The sequence below is a fragment of the Strigops habroptila genome, chromosome 6 (assembly GCF_004027225.2).
Source record: "Strigops habroptila isolate Jane chromosome 6, bStrHab1.2.pri, whole genome shotgun sequence".
NCBI lineage: Eukaryota > Metazoa > Chordata > Aves > Psittaciformes > Psittacidae > Strigops > Strigops habroptila.
Window position 1 is genome coordinate 8,499,842 of NC_044282.2, and position 12,713 is coordinate 8,512,554.

The following is a 12,713-nucleotide window of genomic DNA, read 5'->3' on the forward strand; positions in this document are numbered from 1 at the left end:
ATCTACTAAAACACTGATTCTTGAAAACCCCTTTGCTTTTCATATTTAACTTCCCAAGTAAACATTCATAAGTGTAAATGTTTTCTAACAAGTGAGTAGAAGTAGTTCCAAATATCAGAGAAATGAAACTGAAAACTACGCACAAGCATATTCATGAATACATGCCTGGTTGGCTTAACACAGCTGTCATTGACATTCGGCACTCACCATTCACCATGAAGCTTCAAACAGATTACATAAAATAGATGGAAAGACAGGTAATAGATTATTCATTGAGAGTCAACCCCTACAGAGAGAGAGCTTACATTCCTCTGAGTATTGTACTCCCTCATGATAAAGGTTACACTGTAAAGAAATGCAAACTGTCCTCCCATTCAAGTAATAGCAGGGTCTGACTGTGACTACTTTGACAGATTTAAATGAGATGGGAAGCATCAAATGTTGCAGTTACCTAGGCTAAGACCTCACCGAAAAAAATCAATCCCAAACCAGCAAAAAATCCCCCACGGGATACTTAACAAAGCTGCCCTCCAAAAAGCTTTCCCATTATGCAAAATGAAAGTTAACTAAACAGAAGTCATCAAGAACAGACAACAGCCTTAAATATAGCATCAACACAAGATGTGTAGGAGCAACTTAGAGCCTAGAGAACCGTAAATCTTATTCCCTCATATCTCAGATGAGCTTGATACTTGATAAACACAATGTATCAAGTTATTCTACTTTCACCTACCACCCTCCCCACATAGTAGATTTGAAATAACTTGGTAGAAAGTAATTCATTGTGAAAACAAAAACATTTCCATGTCAGATTTAAACCGCAATAAAATTAGGCTTCTAGAAAACTGCTAGTGAATGTGAGCTGCTTTGTTTTCATCATGAGGGAAACTCATGGTTCGCTTGGTAAAGTCAGCTGCAGGTTGAAGCACTCCTACCTCTACTTGGATTTCATGGAGAGGCTAATGTAAGCAAATGCTAATCACTAATGTGAACAAATGCTAATTTTTCTGAAAATGTACATTACTGGTAGTGAAAGAAAATCGCCCAATTGGTTGGGCTAAACCTGGACAGTTGCTAGTTAAAGTTGATATTGGACAGCTGAGTTAGTGGTTTGCAAGCACAGAAACATTTTGAAATATTTTGTCATTCAAACAATGTGAAAATACTTATGTACTATTGGGCAATGCTTTCAAAAATAGTGTCAGTCCAACATACTGTTAATGTATCATTAACTCTCTTGGAGTCTGTGAGTGGAGCGCTCCAGATCTCTCCTGTCTAAGCCAATACTTTGCAGCTCATCTCATCAGCATAGTTTTAATGGTCTGAGGAATATGTATATATGAAACCTAGTGTTATACATATAAAGACTACATTCAGATCTAGAACTGAAAACAATCAAGTTCAACATGCACACCACCCTATCTAAACAGGACTCTGCAAATTAGCAGAGAATAACCTAACCTTAGGAAGTAGTAATTATGCAAATGAGACAGCCAAGGAAAAAAGGCTATCCCATTTTGTTTGTAGAGATAGGAATAAAAACTTGAATTTCCAAAATAGGACAAAGGCATATGTGGAAAGATGTGGAAAAGTTGCTATCCCTTATCATAGGGACTTGTTTTGCTGGTAGATCTAGTAAGGAAGTCAAAGATATGAAAGGTGATTAGAGGATTAAAAGGAACTTAGAGAAACTGAAAAGATACAAAAAGCAATCAGAGTTGAACCTTGGAGGGGTAATTTTTACAGATTACCATTACTGTGCAGACTCCATTTTTGAGAAGGAGAACTGAGCAGAGAATTTGCACTGCAGCTAAGCCCAGGACCCAAAGATGGCAAAGTATCCAATTATTGCCCAGATACAGCATACGTTAAGGAACACAAGATCTAACATAGAGAACTAAGTTGTATGAATGGTGAGGAGAGAGCATTCAGCAAGGTTTTCTGCAGAGAAGCAAGGCCAAGAATATACAGTGTGATTAAGTCCATATTCTATGTTGTTTGCTTTGAAGATAAGAAAATTTGACTCTAACATTTCTGTAAGTCTCTTTTTTCTTTTAGAAACAGTTCCTATTTTGAAATCATGAGATACAAGTATAGATAGACATCCTACAGAGAAAGAAATAATTATTGATAACATTAAATAATTTAGGAAAACATTAATATACTTTTCAGTAAATAACATAAATTGATGGGCTTGTAATTCTTCACTCCTACCGAGATTTTTTTTTTATTTGCTCTTTATGCTTTTATTCTTTTCTCTCCTACTTGACAAGGTACCACTTAAGTATAAAATATGCTGCAAAATCTATTTTAGGCTTACTTTTTTTTTCTTCATCTTAATTTGCCTCCAGTGTAAATATTTCATATGAGTTTTGCTTCCTTGTCTGGAATCACTCCAGTGACACACAGAGAGAAAACCCAACTCCTCTGAAGACAATAAAATCCTCACTGATTTCAGTGTTGCCAGCACTTGGCACCTCTGTTTCCCAGATGGCAGAAAGGGATAAATCTGTGTCTTTTCTTCTTTCCCAATAGTGGAATGAAGACTAGCGTTAAGTGGAAGGCAACATTGTATTTAAAATCTCTAGTCATTGTCACACATGTATGCACGAAATACAACCTACTCTCACTTAAAAACAGACCTTTGTAGTTCCTACAGGTCTCAGTGATACAGCTCGTACAGGAATCATCCTACTATGCAGTCACATCTTTTAAAGTGCAATGGAATCCATATAACGGCAGAAAAGGATTAAGACTTCCTTACCTTATTTCATGACCATTATTTTTAGTTTTTATGTCATTTAGGACTCGAATCTAACATATATAACAGACGTATGTTAGATTCAAGTCCTAAAATGATGTCGGTGGCTGTGCTTCAGACATTGCAGTCATGTTACTTAACCTATTATAACTTTCAATTTACATTAATTACTCTTTTTCCCATCAGGATTCAGACACAAACAAATAAATATGTGTTCAATGTTCATATACTGACAATTTTTCTTAACCTTCTTTTTGCTATTGCATTTTTATGGGTAAATTATCCAGAGTTTATTTACAGTTGCGTACAGTGTATGTTTTTTCTTAGGTCAGCCCTTTTAAGGCTTTTCAGCCAACAACATGTGGATTCTTTTTTTTATAGTGTGACTTTCTGTAAGTTCAGAGTGGACTGGATTTTGTTTCCATTCTGCATTTTGTTTGACATTATCATTTTTAAAAAAAGCACTTTAATTAGAGATTGCACCTACTAAACTAAAATACTGATTTCTGAACTTCTGTGGTAAATCTACCTCCTGTGCAGTACCTTGAATAAACCTAAATATCAGTTTTAGGTCTCTGAAAAATACATGCAGTTTTGTTTATCTGTGGTCTTCTCTCCATCTGAGCTGAAACGTAGACTCTTGACCCAGTGCCCATTTTCAGATTTTATGTGGCCATAAATAAACTGTACACTTTTAGAACCAGTTATGCTAGATTTCAGTTATTGAATGGTAAAAAGTCAGTGTCAATAAAGTCATCTCAAAGAGACTTCTGACACAGAAGCAGTGATGTATCTTAGAAACAGACGTATCACAGAATGCTGCTTATTCACAGTGTCTATACTTACGTGAATTTAACAATGACATCTTTATGAGGGCAAAGCACTGTCAATCAGCCTAAGACATGTAGGCAAACCCACTAATATTGCTACTAATTAAATTTATTATAAGGATAAGTCTCTCAAGACAGAAATTGGATTCACATTTTTTACAGAATCAGCACATCAAGATGAAATCCAAACTTGGCTTAACTAGTACAGTAAGCAGTGTATAACCACAACCTTTGTACCATTTATATCACCAAAAACATTTCAAATCTATGAATAGATATTTCAACAAGAATAAAGACAGAAGGTTGTTTCTTGTTTCACAAAAAGTAGAAGTAGTGAGTAGGTAAAACCAAACTCATAAGTAAAACCAATGACACACTTGTTTCAACATTAAATTTCAAACAGGAACTTGCTCTTCAGGAAGATGCATAATTAAGGTGAAATATGCAGAGTGCCCAGTGCCGCAGGCTATGAGTAACTTTTTGTTTTTTATGAATGATAGAAAAGTTTTGAAGAAGGATTCTTTAGATCTAGACCAGAAATGTCAAACTGCTTAAGAGCAAACAGTCAAAATAAATTATGCCACCTTAAAACTTATTTTCAGATTTCTCACCCATTAAAAACCTTTAAGAAAGAAAACATGGCTGCATTAATTGTGCTTGTTTATTGGTTACAGAATACTATTCTTTAACAAAAATTCTTATCCAAGGACCAATACCTAGGCTCTTCCCAAAGCTAATCATTTAATTAAATTGGAAACTTTTATAGCTATTTCTAATAAGTGCATTTTTCTGGTTGGGCAGAAGACCCATCACAGCTAAATGTAAATTTTTTTTGACCCATAAAGAAAAGCAAAACCACTTATTGGTCTCAGAGCAGAAACACCAGAGAATAGGTGGCTTCTTGGCTGAATAAAGCAGCATGAAACCCAAAATTGGTTCTGTCTGCACTCACTCCAAAATAATACTGAAATCATCGAAATCATGAGCTGCAGAGCTTTATAAAATAAATAAATAAATAATCTAACAAGCAGTATGGTTGGAAATAGCTAAGAAACTGCAGCAGGAACCAAAGCAGCAGCACTGGTAGGTCAAACTGGTATAGAGGGAATCACAGTGTTTACTTGTAAAATAAAATGTTACTTTACAAGACTTGTTTAGAAGTAAAATTTATGTTGGTATGCAAAATTCTGTCCTTAGAGGCATTTATAATTCAACCATACCTGCTGAGCTCACAGCACATAAAATGCTGCTTCACCATGATCTTTATTATTTTAAATTTATTATTTATACTTAAGTTTATCCAACATAAACGCATGTAGCATTAACATCTATGCCCCAATATACACATTAACCCATAAAACTAAACTGCAAATAAATAATGCCCTTGACAGCTAAATTATAGAAATATGGAGCAATGGAAATTTTTTAACATGTTTCATAGTGCATTTTACAGCTCTGCTCATTGTTTATCTTGCCTTTCAGTGCCATTCATAAAATATATCTTCATTGGTAGTGGTTCTCACAGCACAGACAAAGTTGAAAAAAAAAAAGGGTTCCTCTTTTCTTGCGGAGCTTCAGGAGTTGAAAATCATAACGAGAACATTAAAAACTGAAACAGGTAAGCACAGATGGGAAGAGAGAAACACCTCTGAAATTCTGAAATGGAGATTTGTGACAAGGAGATTTACAGAATGATTTTTATGTAGGTTCTTGTTCAGAAGGAAGAAAAAAAAGCCACATTTGGAATATGACTAAAGAAAATAATCTCCATCTTCTTTCAAAATTGGAAATGGTCATTTGTAAATGAATAGGATAGCATAGCTCTGTGAATTCTCAATGCACCGTTCCTGAAGCATAACCTCAGGGTGACAGTCAAACTCAAAAAAGAAGAGAATCAGTCACACTGCCTAGAAAAAACTCTTGGAAAAAAGATAAGGGCATACTCCAGCTACTGGCATGTCACCGTGTGCAGAGACATTATCCCTGTTACAGACTAGGGATAATGTGGACCCTCTCTGGAAGGAAATGGGAGAACCGGCTACCCTTGATTTGGAGAAGGCTGAGGTTCTCAATGGCTTCTTTGCCTCAGTCTTCACTGGCAAATACTCTGGCCACACAACCCAAGTCTTGGAAGGCAGATGCAGGGACTGTGAGAATGAAGACCTTACACCCACTGTAGGAGAGGATCAGGTCTGAGATCATGTTAAGAACCTGAATGCGCACAAGTCCATGGGACCTGATGAAAGTCATCCACGGGTCCTGAAGGAGCTGGCGAATGAAGTTGCTAAGCCACTGTCCATCATATTTGAAAAATCATGGCAGTCAGGTGAAGTCCCTGATGACTGGAAAAAGGAAAATATAACCCCCATTTTCAAGAAGGGGAAAATGGAAGACCCAGGGAACTACAGACCAGTCAGCCTCACCTCTGTGCCTGGCAAAATCTTGGAGCAGATTCTCCTGGAAAGCATGCTAAGGCACATGAAAAACAATGAGGTGGTGGGTGACAGCCAACATGGCTTCACTAAGGGGAAATCCTGCCTGACCAATTTGGTGGCCTTCTATGATGGGGCTACAGAACTGATGGATGGGGGCAAAGCAGTTGACGTCATCTACCTGGACTTGTGCAAAGTGTTTAACACTGTCCCGCATGACATCCTTGTCTCTAAACTGGAGAGATATCAATTTGATGGATGTTTCACCCAGTGGATAAGAATTGGCTGGATGGCCGCACGCAAATAGTTGCGGTCAATGGCTCAATGACCAATTGGAGACCATTAACGAGTGGTGTCCCTCAGGGGTCAGTGTTGGGACCGATCTCGTTCAACATCTTTGTTGGTGAAATGGACAGTGGGATTGAGTGTGCCCTCAGCAAGTTTGCAGACGACACTAAGTTATGTGGTTTGGTTGGTATGCTGGAGGGAAGGGATGACATCCAGAGGGACCTTGACATGCTTGAAAGGTGGGCCAATGCCAGCCTCATGAAGTTGAACCAATCCAAGTGCAAGGTCCTATACCTGGGTCAGGGCAATCCCAGGCACAGCTACATGTTGGGTGGAGAAGTGATTCAGAGCAGCCCTGCAGAGAAGGATATGGGGGTGTTGATTGATGAAAAAACTGAACATGAGCTGACTTAAGTGTGCGCTCGCAGCCCAGAAAGCCAACCGTATCCTGGGCTGCATCAGAAGGAGCTTGACCAACAGGTTGAAGGAAGTGATCCTGCCCCTCTGCTCTGCTCTTGTGAGACCTCATTTGGAGTACTGTGTACAGTTCTGGCGTCCTCAACATAAGAAGGACATGGAGCTGTTGAAGCAAGTTCAGAGGAGGACCACGAGGATGATAAGGGGGCTGGAGCACCTTCTGTATGAAGACAGACTGAGGAAGTTGGGGCTGTTCAGCCTGGAGAAGAGAAGGCTGCATGGAGACCTCATAGCAGCCTTCCAGTATCTGAAGGGGGCTTACAAGGACACCAGAGAGAGACTCTTCATTAGGGACTGTAGTGATAGGACAAAGGGGAATGGATTTAAACTTAAACAAGGGAAGTTCAGGTTAGTTATAAGGAAGAAGTTCTTCACTGTGAGGGTGGTGAGGCACTGGAACAGGTTGCCCAAAGAAGTGGCAGTGTTCAAGGCCAGGCTGGACAGAGCCTTGACAACATGGTCTAGGGTGAGGCGTCCCTGCTCATGGCAGGGCGGTTGGAACTAGATGATCTTAAGGTTCTTTTCAACCCTAACCATTCTATGATATAAACCAACTGTGACTAAAGTCAGCTTCACTTGAGTGACTGAGATTGCATACATGTTAACCAGCTGGCCAAAACAAGAAGTGGCTTTCAGTGCAATGTATTGGTAAGTACTGTTTTTCAGACTTCATTTAATTCAAAACAGACAGCTTCATTTTAGCTACATGCAGTACAATGCCATTTTAAATATATGTGTAGAGATTAGTGGCTGAATCAAGCTGAAGAGAATAGAGGAAGACAGAGATAGGAGTATAGAAGGTTCTGGAATAGAAAGAGGAGCCACAGTAGAGCTCTTCTTATGTGACTGTGTTCCAGAACAAGCTCTGAACTTGCAAAGAGAAGCAGCAGAGCAGAGGAATGGGAAACTCTGATAGGTAGTCTGGACTAGAGGCAATGTTTCCTGTTCTTTTCTAATGCTTATATCATTGTGGTAAAAGCTGTTAATTAAAATATATTTATCTCTTCCTGGAAGAAGTGCAGCTATGGGTCCCAGCTGCCACTGTAACAGCCACGAAGTCTGACAAAAAAGACAGCTTGAGGTATCAGCGGACTTTGCCCTTGGTGAAAGAGTCTGCTGGTTTTGGCGGGGGTAGAGTTAATTTTCTTCATAGTAGCTGGTATGGGCCTGTGCTTTGGATTTGTGCTGGAAACAGTGTTGATAACATAGGAATGATTTCATTACTGCTGAGCAGTGCTTACACAGAGTCAAGGCGTTTTTTGCTTCTCACACCATCCTGCCAGCAAGTAGGCTGGGGGTGCACAAGAGGGTGGGAGGGGACACAGCCGGGACAGCTGACCTCAACTGACCAAAGGGATACTCCAATCATATGGCATCATGCTCAGTGTATAAAGCTGAGGGAAGAAGTAAGAAGGGGAGTCATTGGGGGTGATGTCCTTTTGTCCTCCCAAGTAACCATTACACACGATGGAGCCCTGCTTTCCTGAAGATGGCTGAACACCTGCCTGCCACTGGGAAGTGGTGAATGAATTTCTTATTTTGCTTTGCTTGCAAACCCATATGTGTGCATTTTGCTTTACCTATTAAACTGTCTTTATCTCAACCCATAAAGTTTCTCACTTTTACCTTTTCAATTCTCTCCCCCATCCCACCAGGAGGCAGAGAGCAAGAGGTTGTGCGGTGCTTAGTTGCTGGCTGGGGTTAAACCACGACAGAGATAGTGTCCAAAGACTATTTCATTATTCTTGTTTCTTACACAAATATTCCACACTGTTACGCAGCTGCGATGCCAATCTTTGTTCCTAAACTTTACAGAGAGTTTGAGGCATCTCTGTGTTTGCGGGAGGCAGTGGATAAAGCACTGGTTTGTAACTTGGGAAAAATGGATTCACGTGTTGATCTGCCACAGCCTTCGGTACTGAGAAAATGTCTCAGTCTTTTAGTGTTTCAATTCCCACTTTGTAAAGCAGCATGGGGAGTACTTCTCTACTTCAATAGTGTGACACAAGGACAAAGACAAAAGCTCCAAGATAGACAGCTACTCCATGAATGCATGCTCTGAACACATACAAGATAAAAAGATGGAGCTACAACCATTTAGGCAAACAAATGTCAGCAGTAATTAATATTTGCCAGCTAGAAAAAATACTAAATAAACAATATGGAAATCCATAGTAACAGTTATAGGAGCAACTGTGGGAAATACAAGGGAATCTGATTACTCTAGATAAAGAGAAATATTTGGCACTGAAGTACAGAGGTCATCTCAGAGTAGTGGAAACATTGCCTTATCCTTGCTTCATTTTTAATTATCTCTAGCTGACCAGAGCTATTGGATGTTTGAGAGAATTTTAATGCTTTCAACTGCACTTTAGGTAGAGGTAGCAAAACCCAGGGACTTTCTAATCACTTCCTTCAAGTATCTGTTAAAGACATAATCAGCTAAGTCCTTCATTCTCCATGCTTTTTATAGTATTTCAACTACAAAGTGCCAATTAGACATTAAGGGTTGCTAGTTATCAAAAAAAGAAAAAATAAAAAACAAATTACAAAACCCCCTGTAGAATAAAATCCACTTGCCAGACAAACCAGAGGATCTGTTCTAAAGAAAGAGAAAATGAAATGTAGAGGAATTTCGTGTTTTGGCACCTTACCAAGGATTCTGTTAGTGAGCAATCTAGTTTGAATGAAAAGAAAATATCATATTTTCTACGTTATTAACAGTTCTACATGGAACTGTACTCCTCAGTAGAGACTCCCTGGAAAAGTATCTTTTTCTGTGGAATGGACGAGGGAGAGACATTTTGAACGGCTACTTTTTAAACGTGAATACAGTTCATTGAAAGAGGATAAAAACATTAGGAAAGGATGAATGTAGCTAAATTCCACACCAGTTAAACCTGCTATGAAACTAATAATTAAGGATTTAAATTGAAAATACCAGACAGCTTCATGCACTGAACAGGTTCTGGAAATCAACACTGTACTTCATTATATGATGCAAATTATAATCTTTCATCTTCTAATAGAATCATAGAATAGTAAGGGTTAGAAAGGACCTTAAGATCATCTAGTTCCAACTCCCCTGCCATGGACAGGGACACCTCACACTAAACCATGTGGCCCAAGGCTCTGTCCAACCTGGCCTTGAACACCGTCAGGGATGGAGCATCCACAACCTCCCTGGGCAACTCATTCCAGTGCCTCGCCACCCTCACAGTAAAGAACTTCTTCATTATATCTAACCTAAACTTCCCCTGTTTAAGTTTGAACCCATTACCCCTTGTCCTATCACTACAGTCCCCAGTGAAGAGTCCCTCTCCAGCACCCTTCCAATACTGGAAGGCTGCTATGATTTTAAAAACTAGTATTAACTAAGTATCTTTAAAAAGATTTGTTATAATGGATAACTTAAAAGCAACTCTGAAAACTAATGAAAATCCAGCTCAATATAAAAGAAAACAAAACTTCAAGCAGAACTGCTGTTGAAGTAAACTCTGTCTCAGAGTCTTGTCCAGGGTGTCTTTCAACAAATTTTCTGAAAACATCCCAAATTAATTTTCAGGATTCAGTGGCTCTAAGAACCTAATAGATTCCATGCTCAAAAAAGTGAGAAGAGTTTATTGTGTTTTCAAAATGTCTACTTTTTAAAAAGCTTCTTGTAGTCTATCAGCTTCTCACTCAATTATATTCAATGAAACTCCAGAGGGCTGGTACACTTTTTCTCTTTAGAACTCTGTTTTCTGATGGTAGAGGACTTCGGAAAAAGTGATGTCCTATAAAAAACTTTGAGGAATCAGATACTTAGGATCTCTTAACTGGGATAATTTCCTTTTTATGTCTTGTCTAGTTCCCTGATCAACAGGTTTAGGTTTTTTTCCATTGTGCTTCCCTAGTGCTGGCAGACTAACTGTCTGGGTACTCTTTAATCTTGAAAGAATATTTAATGCTTTCTTAACAAGAAGTTCAGTCAGGTTTTCTGAACACAGAAGAATTTTCATTTTCATAATGTCCTTTAGATTAATCCTTTTGTACTTCAATGAATCACATCTGAATATTTCAAATGAAGAGAGCAGATGAAAGTAGTCAAACTTTACTCAGACAATTTCTATTAAAAGAAAAAAAAATACTTTGTGTGGTCTTTATTCTAAATAGTATGAAAATTTTAATGTCAAGGGCCCCAAAAAGCAAAAAATGCCAGAGAAATTTATTGTGGACTAACTACTTTCATCTACATACAGTCAAGACAGATGCACTCTGTGTAATATTATACAGAAGTGATTCTCCAACATATTTGCCCAATGCTCAGTTGAATCTCTGGGGCTGTAGAATTCGAAATCTGTTGAGATCTCTTGCTAGTTATCAAAATATTTCCAAGAGGAGAACTCAAAATCAAAAGCCCAGTACAACTGAAGCCTAGACTAGCTTTCTGGAATGACTATCAGCTAAAAAAGCAGACATTCTATTTTAAACTGGTATTTAATACTCCATCAATAAACTAGCCAATAAGAATAAAGAACAAATGACTTTTTGACCATTGGAATATTTAAGCATTTTTTTGTTCAAATTCTATATGTGTGGAATATGTTAGACTCAAAATTTGGATTAGTTGTGACATCTGCGACACTGACCAGATGGCTATTCACTAACTTCTTACTTCACATTCCCATCCCTACCATAAAGTAGGCTAGATTCGGTTCCAAAAGCTGAGCCTGTCCTTTTAGATATAAATGAAAGCACATTTAAATCCATGACATACAAAAATCTAATCTTTTAACGCAACAGCAGCAAAAGCACTCTATTAAGCAGTATGCCTCCCTGTGAATTGAAATCCCTTTCCTCAAATGTTGTTTAAAGTCCCAAGGGCACTCTTTTACTTACATCACTAGTGATTTTCTCAACATCTGCCAGAAGTGAGCAAAACTCTCCAATAAAATAGCAGTTTGCAAAATTTACAAAGGTCATGCTTATGGAGGTAGCATCCAGTACTGAAAGGACAGACTACAGAAAGAATGCCAAACTCTACTCTCCTGTGACATCCAAATTATTATCAGTAATCTTTTATAAGAATTTTTAGGACAAAAAGTTGTAATAACATGCTCTTGCTCCAGGTATTTCTGAACATTGAGATATTTCTGAAAACACTGATGAGATCTGAAAGATGATTACTGAAAAAGTGACCAGGACAAGGATGATTTTAGGAAGGTGAGCTTCAAGAAACAGCAAGCATCCCTCAACCAAACAATTTAGTATGAATTCTGTATTGAAAAGAATGTTAGTGATATTGAATACTTATCATGGAATGTGCTAAGGAGAATACACTTTTCTATTCATGGCACGGAAAGCATTTCATGAAAGTGCCCCTATGCAGTAATTACTATACCATGAAATATCAGTGCTTCATTTAGCATCGATTTACCTGGCATAATTAAAACAAAACCATGAATGAAACTTGGGGTTAATTCAGGGTCTAGGTGGATTCTTCAGCACTGTAGTAGTCTTAATTAATGTTATGATTTGAAGCTTTACTGGAGTGTCTCCAAAATGGTTCTGCAATACTCATTTTGAAGGTTTACTAGTGCTCTTTTAATTTTTTTATTTTTATTCTGTACTTCGTTTGTCCTCATACTCTTGGCCATGCACTTTGCTTTTCAAAGCTTTTTCTTACTTCTATACAATCCTATGCTGCATTATAATTTTATTAATTTTCTTTTTTGATTTACTTAATCAGACAGAAACTCTCACAGAGCTGTTTATTTTAGTTAACCATCTCTACTAAGTAACAATACGAGTGTGCTACTTCTCCTTTGTTTTGTCTGCTTCTTAATTTGGGTATCTCTGGGGATCCTAAGCTAGGATCAAGATTTTATTCTCCATTTTTCACCAAGATATTTCCTGAGGCACAGTGACCACTAATATTGTAGT

The 12,713-nt window shown here is 38.1% G+C and overlaps 1 protein-coding gene across 3 annotated transcripts in view; it reads right to left on the minus strand.

Annotated features, from left to right (window-relative positions):
• Positions 1-12,713, minus strand: part of NKAIN2 (sodium/potassium transporting ATPase interacting 2) — a 538,764-nt gene that overhangs the window by 276,255 nt on the left and 249,796 nt on the right. The gene's annotated exons all lie outside the window — the stretch shown is intronic.